General features: G+C 37.6%; 1 protein-coding gene and 1 pseudogene across 1 annotated transcript in view; one reads left to right on the top strand and one right to left on the bottom strand.

The window, feature by feature from the left end:
* Positions 1-11,355, bottom strand: part of PTH2R (parathyroid hormone 2 receptor) — a 135,708-nt gene that overhangs the window by 92,504 nt on the left and 31,849 nt on the right. The gene's annotated exons all lie outside the window — the stretch shown is intronic.
* On the top strand, positions 8,737-9,400 carry LOC102470474 (hypoxanthine-guanine phosphoribosyltransferase pseudogene; annotated as a pseudogene).

The raw sequence follows: 11,355 nt of genomic DNA, 5'->3' as shown, positions 1-11,355 counted from the left end.
GAGTCCCGGACCCGGTGGCTTAAAACTCACACCGGGCATGTGTGCGTGCGTGCCCAAGATCCCGAGAGGAGAATGGAGGAGAAGGGATTGCAGCGTGGCCATCCCCCCCAAGGGGTGATTTCTCACTTTCTGTCTCTCTGTCTCTCTCCGTCTGTCTGGCGAGCACACGCGCCCTATATCAAAAACCTCTCAGAAAAAAAAAAAAAAATGTTACCTTCTGATTAAACTGTCCCCACTCAAAAACTGCATTCCAAAACACTGCCTACCCCCTATTCTTGCCATATTTTCACCTGAGTCATCATTGTCTTCTAATGGTGTTATTTTATTATTATTTTCTTTCTCCTTTTTTTTGGACAAAGAGATTTTTTGCTGTAGAGTGTGTGCACTCACTGGAGAAACAGAGAGAAACAGAAAGACAGAAAGCAACAAATTGTCCCTCAGCGAGATGGCCATGCTGCAATCCCTTCTCCTCCATTCTCCTCTCAGGATTTTGGGCATGCATGCATATGTGCCCAGTGTGAGCTTTAAGCCACCAGGGCTGAAACTTGAACCAAGGTCAACTATGCGAGAGTCTAGTAACATAACCATTGTGCCATCTGCTAGTCCCATATTTTATCATTATTTTCTTAAGACACAGGATTTAAGAAACGTAAGTGTGGAAATTTTTGTCTGTTCTGTTTCAAGCCTTAGCCATGTTACTAGAACAACACCTGGTACTTGGTAGGTGCTTAATTAATATGTAATGTCAATACTCTGCTCTTGGGATTCCTTTCCATTCATGATGCATTGAACTTCCAAAAAGACAGCCTGCCATCTACGTCAACTCATTTCCCAAAAAGAAATACTTTCACTGAGTGCTGTATTCATTTTTCTATTGCTGTGATGACAAAGTATCACAAACTTAGCAGCTTAAAATAACACAAATTTATTTTCTCAGTATTTCTGCAAGTCAGAAGTCCAGGCCTTATAAACTCACAAGGCCAAGATCAAGGTCTGGGCAGGTTTGCGTCTCTTCCTGGGAGAGAATCCCTTCCCTTGCTCATTCTGGTTGTTGACAGAATTCAGTTCCTCACAGTTGTTAGAACTGAGATCTTGTTTCCTTATTAGTTGTTAGCAAACGGCCATCCCCATCCTCTAGAAGCTGCGCACATTCCTTGGCTCAAGGCTCCTTTCTTCCATCTTCAATTTGAGCAAGGCAGATTGGGTCTTTCTGACATTTCTTTTACTTTCCGTTTTTTTTGTTTGTTTGTTTGCACCATGCCTGGAACTCAAACCACTGTTGGTCATATGGGAGTCCAGCCCCTAACCACGACATCACCTGCAGACTCCACCTCTGACATTTATTAGGCTCTCCTGCCACTCTTCTTTTCTGTCACAGTCTGATTCTTCCGTCTTCATCTTCCACTGCTGAAGGGCCTATGTGATCATACTAGGCCCACTCAGATCATCCATTTTAAGGTCCATAACCTCAATTTCATCTGCAAAGTCTCTTTTGCCATGTAATGCAGCACACCCAGGCTTAACACCAGGTATGAGGGCGTGGTCGCCTTTGGAGGGCCTGATATCACCGTACTATCCATTATAAAGCTCTTAAATTTGTAGTTACCTATTACACTAACTGTGCCTGAGGGTTTTTTTTTTTTTTCTAGCTAATGTTCATGGTGTCAAGTCTTTTGTTCAGTTTTGAGGAGTCGGCATAACAGAACCTCACACAACACTGGTTTCTACAGAAGCGAATTCATCATCTACTTGAAATCACATCACATGAAAGCAAATACTCAGTTGGCTTTGGGGGTAGCTACAGCATTAAGTACATTTTCCCCTCGCCCACACCGTTTTTGTAAGAGAATACATTTTCTTGGGAAACAATCTCCCTTTTCTCACACAATATAACCTGGGCTTTACATATCACAAGTAACCCAGGACCTCATCATATTAGCTCCTGCTCCTGACAGGCAGTTCCACCTGCCTCTCAGCTATGACCTGCTTTTGTCTGTTAGTCTTCCTTTGTGTAAACAGAGTGTAATGAATCAACCTCTTCCGTCAACTTTGGCTTGTGGCCAAAAGTTGCCCTAGGTACTCGTCTATATCTTCACAGCATTCCGTATGACTTCCCATCCATTCACTTAATTATTATGAAGTCACGTGTCTCTATAAATCTGCCTTGTCCAGATGATATGTGCCCTATGTCTATTGTACAATTTACATGATAACTGGACACACATTCTTGTTTTCCAGTAACTACTGATGGTCGTTCCTCTAAAATATATTCTGCATACCACCTAACCCCTGTTAGAATGGCAAAGATTAAGAATATAAAAAGTGATAAGTGTTGGCGGGGATGTGGGGAAAAGGGAATCCTCCTACACTGTTGGAGGGAATGTAGACTAGTTCAACCACTGTGGAGAACAATATGGAGGTTCCTCAAAGATCTACAAATAGAACTACCATTTGATCCAGCAATCCCACTTCTGGGTATTTACCTAAAAGACAGGAGAACGCTCAGTCAGAAAAGTGCTTGCACATCAATGTTTATTGCAGCATTATTCACAGTTGCCAAGACATGGAACCAACCTAAATGTTCACAAACTGATGAATGGATTGGAAAAGTGTGGTATATATACCCTATGGAATACTACTCAGCCATAAAAAATAACAAGACGCTGGAATTTGATAGAAAGTGGTCAGATATGGAGGATCTATTGCTGAGTGAAGTAAACCAGGCTATGAAAGAAAGATATTGTATGTATCCACTCAATATATACCGACTATCCTGATGACATGTATAGTATTCTCAACTGGATTGGTCTGAGAAGTATTTCATGATGGGCAAAGTCTTTTTACAAGCCAAATGAGAAATAGTGATTGACTGTTTTAAAAAATAATTAGAATAATAATAATAATAATGATTGGGAAAAACATAGAAAAGATATTGAATGATGAAGCAGGGAGATTAATGTCTGTACTGACTGACATGCATGGCATTCCCTTTTGAAAAAGCAATGTAATACACTGTAAAGTTATATGTAATCCAATGTAATATAAAGAAGATTATGATGATAATAAAAATCAAAATCAAAAATCAAAAAAATAAAATAAAATATATGCTGCAATGCCATGTGCTATTTCAGGCAAGCAAATGCAGTCATGTGATGGAATAAGGTATTCATCTAAGTGCAAAATCCAACAGCCAGCTTCTTTATTATGTAGGCTAAGAACTGCTGTGAAAAAGACTTTTTTTCCTCATGTTGGAAACTAGAAAAGGGAAAATTTTCTTGTTTCCTATAAGATACTACCCCACACATGTACACACACAGGCACACTCCCCCAAATTCAGAAAAACCAACATTTTCCTAAAATAATGTTGGCATAGATCATATTTATTTCTCTGTAACTCTGTGACAAAAAAAAAAGATGAATATTCACATAAGACTGAAAAGATTGGAGAAGCCATGAACTCACAATGAAAATACAGAGATCTTAATTAGCACTTTATCTTTGATCATCGTTTTCTGTCCTATGTGAGTAAATACTTTGATTATTTGGCAAAAAACTAATTAATTGCCTGATGACTCACCAATCTCCATTATAAATTAACACCATTAATTATAATCCTGTAGTCCTTTGTGTGCCAGGACAAGATAATTATTAGTAAAGCTTGCCAAACTGTGATCTTTAAACAGAACAATACGAGACCTGGAGAATCTTTTTCTCCGGTTACTCATGGCAAAAATGTGACCAAACTTGGAAATGGAATCAGGGTCAATAATATTTTGCTTTTTGTTTTTAAGTACATAAATAGTTTTATAACTAGGTATTTGCATTTACATTTTCTTTTCCTCATCTTATAAATATTAGAAAAATTATATTCTTTTTATTATAATTTTTCAGAAATTAAACAGAAACTATTATATATTCATCACTTAGAATTGATAACTGTTAATATTTTATAATATTTATTTCATCTCATTTATTTTTGCTATGGTATTTTAAAGTGAATTATAATAGAAGCATAATAGATACTTTTAGATATTTTCATATACATCTCTCAATTTTAGAAGAATTTCAAAATAAAAACTTCTTGGGCCAGCAGGTGGCATGGAGATTAAGACAGCTGGGTCCCCCATGGGTGAAAGCCTGGCTAGAATCCTGGACCTGGCTGCTTGAAAATCACACTGGACTCATGCATATTTGTCCCCAAAATCCAGAGAGGAGAATGTCTTGTGGTGTGGCCATTCCCTTTTGGGGGGAAGGGGATTTCTCATTTTCTTTTTCTCTTTCTCTCAGTCTCTGATGTGTGGACACATCTTATAATAACACAAAACCAAAAACTTCTTAAATTAGTTAATAAATTTAAAAAGTGATTGTAAGTTATTATAATTTTAAAGTAAAAAAACTTTTGTATTAATTTACATATAGTTAGGCATTTTCATTGAAAAGCAGACTGAAGTTTGATCACATTTAATTCTATCCTACTTGTATGGAAAGAGAGCTCCGGTAAAGTATTTCTTTTCTTTCTCCTTTTCTTTTCTCTGTTTTGTTTTTTTCTTTTCTTCTTTCTCTTTTCTTTTCTTTTAATTGCCAAAGGATGCCTGTGCCTGCCAGAAAGAGAAAAAAGAGGCAGAGAGAGAGGGAAAGGGGAAAACCCTGCCCCCGATGAGGTGTGGTGATGCTTCTGTTGGGATCTGAGGTGCACACATACATGTGCCTGGCATGTTTTTCAAGCGGCAAGACCAGGCTTTGAACTCCAGTCAACCATGTGGGATCTGGACCCTTTAACCATGAGGATAGAGGACCAGCCCAGAAAGTATCTTTTCTCTTAATATGTTTTCATCTACACGTTTCACATGATTAACATCTTCACAAATTTTAGGTACTACAGAAGATTACATCCAGTTAATGTATTTGTTTATGTGTAATTCCTATATGCGTAATTAATTCATACTTGCTTACATTTGCCCATTTTATTTCCTAATGCTGGAATATCTTTTTACTTCCTCCTCTACATACTTAATTTCTACTCCTTTCATTTTAAGGTAAAATAATTATTCTTCTACGAAGTCTTCTCTGTTCCCTCCTTGATAAATTAAAATGCTTTTTCAGTGGTTCCATGGTTTTGATACTCTGATGCTAAAATTGCACTCCACCTGAGAGATGTCTACCTCCCTTACTAAACCATCAATCCCCTTGGGACAAAGAGAGAATCCTATTCAGATTTTTCAGGGCATACAAAGGAAGCAACACACTGTAGGCACATAATAATATTTATTGAAGTGCTAAAGGGACACTGAAGATGACTGATCTTGGAGTAGGTCATCTCTGAGATATGTTGCAGCTCAGAATTTCACAGTAAACAGTTCATTCAGCCACATCACAGGCAATAATCCTTACCAATTCCTACATGGCAATGTTGCTCTTCGTTAGTAGAAATATCTGAAATATCAGGGTCAATGTTCATTAGAGTTAGCATGAATGATTCTCTATTAGAATAGCCATTCAAAAACCTCCCTCTTGGGACCAGCAGGTTGCACGGTGGTTGGGGCGCTGGATACTCCCACATGGCTGACCACGGTTCAACTCTTGGACCTGGTGGCTTGGTTTCTCACTTTCTCACTTTCTCTCTCTCTCACTTCATCTCTCTCTCTCTCTCTCTGTGTGTGTGTGTGTGTGTCTGATCAAATTAAAATAAATGAATGAATAAATAAAATAAAATAAATAATTATTTTTTTTAAAAACCCTCCCTCTTAATATAAGACACTTAGAAAGGTTGGTTTAGTATAAAAAAAACTTTTTTTCCCTTAAAACCTGGCTTAACTGACTATAACGTAAAGGAATAAATCTTAGGCCAGAAATTGTTCCACAGGAACAGCAGGCAATGCATTGGGAGCTTATCTTAGAGGCCTCTACTAACCTATTGGCTTAGAGCTTGGGTTTTGATGATGATTGGGTAACAAAACATGAGACCTGATGAAGTTGAGAAATTGGACAGGAGACCTTTTTATAAGGTCAGTAACCCTAAAATGTGACACTCTTGCTCCCCTTAGTGGGAAAACAAGAAACAAGACAATCCTTCAGAAGAAGAATGGTTTATTTTTCTATTGGCTACCACTTAGAATAAGAATAGTAAAATAGTATCAAAAAAACTCTTCTCTAAAAATTTCTAACCACAAGCCCTCACTTACGTGTGGTCTAAATTTAGTTTAAAGTGGATTTATCTCAGTAGTTCCTCAAGCACCTACAGAAGCACACAGATTTTTCTGTGGAGGAATGCTCTTTAAACAAGGACCTCATAATAAATCCTTAAACAAATAAGGGTATAAGCCAACTTGTGTGGTAGTCAGCATTGGCAGCAAAGTTTGTAGATGTTAGAATTATCAAATGGAGAATATAAAAAATCTAAGGGAAAAAAGAAGATATTAAAAGAATATTGAAGGTATAAGAAACCATCAAAACTGAGTATGGGGACCAGCAGTTAGCATAATGGCGATGTCGCTGGACTCACACGTAGCTGACCGCAGTTCAAGTTCTGGACCTGGTGGTTTAAACTCACACCGGGCGCGTGTGCGTGCGTGCCCAAGATCCCCAGAGGAGAATGGAGAAGGGATTGCGGTGTGGCCATCCCCCCTGGAGGGTGATTTCTCACTTTCCGTCTCTCTCTGTCTTTCTGGCGAGCGCACACGCCCTATAGCAAAAATCTCTCAAAAAAAAAAAAAAATCCTGAGTATGAAGATTTCAGAATTTTTTCCCAAAATAATCAAAATTAACTAATGGATGAATTAAATTGTTATTAGAGAAAGCTGAACAGAGGACTGACAAACTAGTAATGGATATGGAGGCCAGCAGGAGGCATGGGATTAAGGGGGGGGGGTGTTAAGGCACAGGACTCCCACATGGCCAACCGCAGTTCCAGTCTGGTGACTTGCTTTCTCACTTTCCCTCTCTCTCACTCTCTCAGTCTCTCTCTGGTCGAATTAAAAAAATAACAATAAATAAAATTAAACAAGTAATTCTGAAAAAAATTAAAATAGATTTAAAGAAATTGCCAATGCAACGGTAAAGAAACAATAAAAAGGAAAATATGTAAGACATGAACACACAGAGAGTAATATAACAAAGTCTTACATTTGTCTACTGAGAGTTCCAGGAGATAACAGAATCAGGGAGAGCAAATTTTTAAAGTCAAAGTAACTAATATACTCCCATTACTGAATAAAGACATAGACCCTCATATTAAGGAAATTCGATGCTACATATAAAGTGAAACTGCAGAGCATCAATGTAAAAAAAAAAGATCCTTAAAAAATCCAATGAGGGAACCAGCAGTTAGCGTAATGGCTATGTCGCTGGACTCCCTCCCACGTAGTTGACAGCGGTTCGCGTCCCAGACCCAGTGGCTTAAAACTCACACCGGGCGCGTGTGCGTGCGTGCCCAGGATCCCGAGAGGAGAACAGAGGAGAAGGGATTGCAGCATGACCTTCCCCCCTGGGGGGTGATTTCTCACTTTCTGTCTCTATGTCTCTCTCTGTCTGTCTGGCGAGCACAGACACCCTAATGCGAAAACCTCTCCAAAAAAAAAAAAAAATCCAATGAGAAAATGCTAATCATCAACAAAGACAGACAAAACTATTTGTCAACAATAACAACCTAACCTTAAAAAAATGAAGTAACATCTTAGGTTGCTAAAATGATCTTCAACCAAATCTTAGGATGCTAAAATGATCGTTTGTCTAGAAAAACTATCTTTCAAAATTGAGAATGAAACTGACATTTCAAACAATCTTGATAGCTCTGCAAACACATTCTAACGTAAAGATTTTTTTAAATAAAGAAATAAAAGACATATTTCAGGAAAAAAATTATAATAACATAAAATTAAGGTAAAATTATAATCTTATATGACAACAGCATATAATTTGGATGCAATTAAAGTATTCCAAACTACTTATATTATTTGGAAGGAGGAAGCTATCATAAACTTTAAACTTTCTTAAGGTAAATATACATATGAAAAAGTTTATAGGGTAACCACCAAAATCATTTAACGTATTGGGTTATTGGGAAAGTCATGATGTATTTTTCTGTGCAAAAATATTAATGACTTTTCCAACAACTTAATAATATATACCTTCTAAGACAATTAAGGGGAGATAGAATAAAATACAATACAATTTTTAAAAAAGCCTCAATCAATCCAAAAGAAGTTTGGAACAAGAGGCATTAGACAAGATTCATAGGAAGAACTGGTGAAATAAAAAGCCCAAAGAAGATAATAAAATTAAATTCAAATAATCTATATTAGTAATTACAACTAATGTAACTGGGTTAAACTCTTCAATTAATAGAGATGACCAGAATGGATAACGATAAAAAGTTCATATGAGTCCTGTATGAAAAAATACTCTCAGGCCAGCCAGTGGCATGGCGCATAAGGCAGCTAGATCTCATGTGGCCAGATGTGCAATTCAAGCCCTGGATCAGGACTGAGAAATGTGTCAGGCACATGTGCATGCATGCCCAAAATCCCAAATGGAGAGAGAACTGAGGAGAACTGAGACTGCAATGTGACCATCCCTCCTAGAAGTTTCTTTCTCTCAGAAGAGCACTTGGTAGAAGCCTCTGGGCTTCCCCCTTCGCAGCGCAACCTTCTGCTCTGTGCCTCAGCCTCCTCCTCAGCCCCGCTGCTGGCTTCCTCCTCCTCAGGCCGCTGTCAACCTGCAGCGCTGGCAGGCTCCGTTATGGTGACCTGCAGCCCCAGCATCATGATTAATGATGATGATCCAGGTTATGACTTAAATTTATTTTGTATTCCTAATCATTATGTCCAGTATTTGGAAAGGGTGTTTATTCCTCATGGACTAATTATCGACAGGACTGAATAGCTTGCTTGGGATGTGATGAAGGAGATGAGAGGCCATCACTTTGTAGCCCTCTGTGTGCTCAAGGGGGGCTATAAATTCTTTGCTGACCTGCTGGATTACATTAAAGCACTGAATAGAAATAGTGATAGATCCATTCTGTAGGTCCATGACTGTAGATTTTATCAGACTGAAGAACTGCTGTAATGACCAGTCGATGGGGAACATAAAAGTAATTGGTGGAGATGATCTCTCAACCTTAACTGGAAAGAATGTCCTGATTGTCAAAGATATCATTGAAACTGGAAAAACAATGCAAACTTTGCTTTCTTTGGTCAGGCAGTACAATCCAAAGATGGTCAAGTTTGCAAGCTTGCTGGCGAAAAGGACCCCTCGAAGTGTTAGCTATAGACCAGATGTTGTTGGATTTGAAATTCCAGACAAGTCTGTTGTAGGATATGCCCTTGACTATAATGAATACTTCAGGGACTTGAATCATATCTGTGTCATTAGTGAAACTGGAAAAGCAAAGTACAAAGCCTAAGATGAAAGTTGAACTTGAGTTCAGAAACTTCTGGAGTCCCATGGACATCGCCAGTAAAGTGATCAAACGGTCTAGTTCTATGGCCATCTGCTTAGTAGAGCTTTTTGCATGTACCTTCTAAGACTTTTCTGTTTTATATTTTAGAAATGTCAGTTGCTGTGTTCCTGAATTCTTTATTTGCACTATGAGCCTATAGACTATCAGTTCCCTTTGGGTGGATTGTTGTTTAATTTGTGAAAGAAAAAGAAAAATCTCTAAACCACACCACTATTCAATGAAAATATTGAAATTGTACCTGTAAGAAACATTTAAAGAGAAGATATATTAGATTTTTAATTGGTATTTTAATTTTTATATATTCAGTAAGGAACAGAAGCAATTGAATACTGTTAATTATACTACTGTGTGTTCAGAAAAGTAAGGAACAGTCAGCGTTCACATGAGTGGCAGTATCTAACATATTTGGTTCTATCAAATAAACCTATGCACTGGAATTATTTTTGCTGCCATGTCAGTAGCATTGACTGTAATTTCTCACTTGTTCAAATTATTTCCAGTGAATTTTTGTCAGCAGTTCATTTTAAATACAAATTAATAAATTTTTAAAGAGAAAAAAAAGAAGTTTCTCTCTCTCTCTCTCTCTCTCTCTCTCACACACACACACACACACACACACACGCTTACATATCCTTTCAAAAAATTTTAAAAAAGGAAAATTCCAAAACATAAGTACACAGAAAAGTTCAATAAAAGGATGAGGAAATATTGAGAGTTTTTTTTTAATGGGTATAGAGTGTCAATTTTGAAAGACAGAAAACTTCTGGAGATTGGTTGCACAACAACATAAATACACTTAACACTACTGAATTGTACACTTAAAATTGATTAAGATAAAAAATTTAAGGACCAGCAGTTAGCATAATGGCTATGTCACTGAACTCCCATGTAGTCAACCACAGTTCGAGTCCTGGACCTGGTGGCTTGAACTCACGCCAGGCACGTGTGTGTGCATGCCCAAGATCCCAAGAGGAGAATGGAGGATAAGGGATTGTAGTGTGGCCATCCCCCCTGGAGGGGGGGTGATTTCTTGCTTTCTGTCTCTCTCTCTTTCTGGCGAGCGCACATTCCCTATAGCAAAAACCTCTCAAAAAAAAAAGAAAAAGAAAAAATGTAATATTATATGTATTTTATCATGGTTGAAACGTTTTTTTAATTATTGGAAAAGATATGCAAAGTAAATACCAAACAAGATAGGAAGAAATTAATGTTGTTTATTAAATATTATTATTTTTAATGTAATAATGTTAAATGTTAAAGTATGCATATTTTTAATATTTAAAGCAGAAGTATCCTAAGAAAGGCTGCTTTATATTAATAATAGGTTTAATTGAGATTCCACGTGGCTCCTGCGAACTAGGTATTTCAGGGCACACGAGAAATGAAGATTTTCCACTGATAATTCAGCCTCCAGCAAACAAGCTAGCGGCAGGAGAGGCCAGGCCTTCAGAAGATTCCACATGGCTTCTGCAAACTAGACTGAACTTCAAGAATTTGAAAGAAACACACCATCCATCAGATGACAAGAAATTACCACCGGATCACAAGAAATATGGGAAAACAAGAAAATGCCTCTCCTCCAAGGGAAAAGAGTAACTCTTCTTCATCCACAAGCAGTTTGGTGAAAATCACGGAAATGTCTGATAAGGAATTTAGAGCATTCATAATGTCGAAGCTAACAGAGATGGAAGAGAAGAGAGATAATCAATTGCTAAAGAGAAAGAAGAAAGAAGTTGATGAGTTCCAGGAGATGAGGAAATTCTTGGAATATCTAAAAGAGGAATTACACACTTTACAAAAGACTCAAACAGAACTGTTAGAGATGAAGGCTATAATACAGGAAGTCAAAATCTCCCTTGAAAGTATTAAAAGCAGACTAGATCATTCAGAAAATAGAA

This window comes from Tupaia chinensis, unplaced genomic scaffold (assembly GCF_000334495.1).
Source record: "Tupaia chinensis unplaced genomic scaffold, TupChi_1.0 Scaffold000018_1, whole genome shotgun sequence".
In the NCBI taxonomy this organism is placed as follows: Eukaryota; Metazoa; Chordata; class Mammalia; order Scandentia; family Tupaiidae; genus Tupaia; species Tupaia belangeri.
This window is presented reverse-complemented; position numbering and strand designations above follow the sequence as displayed.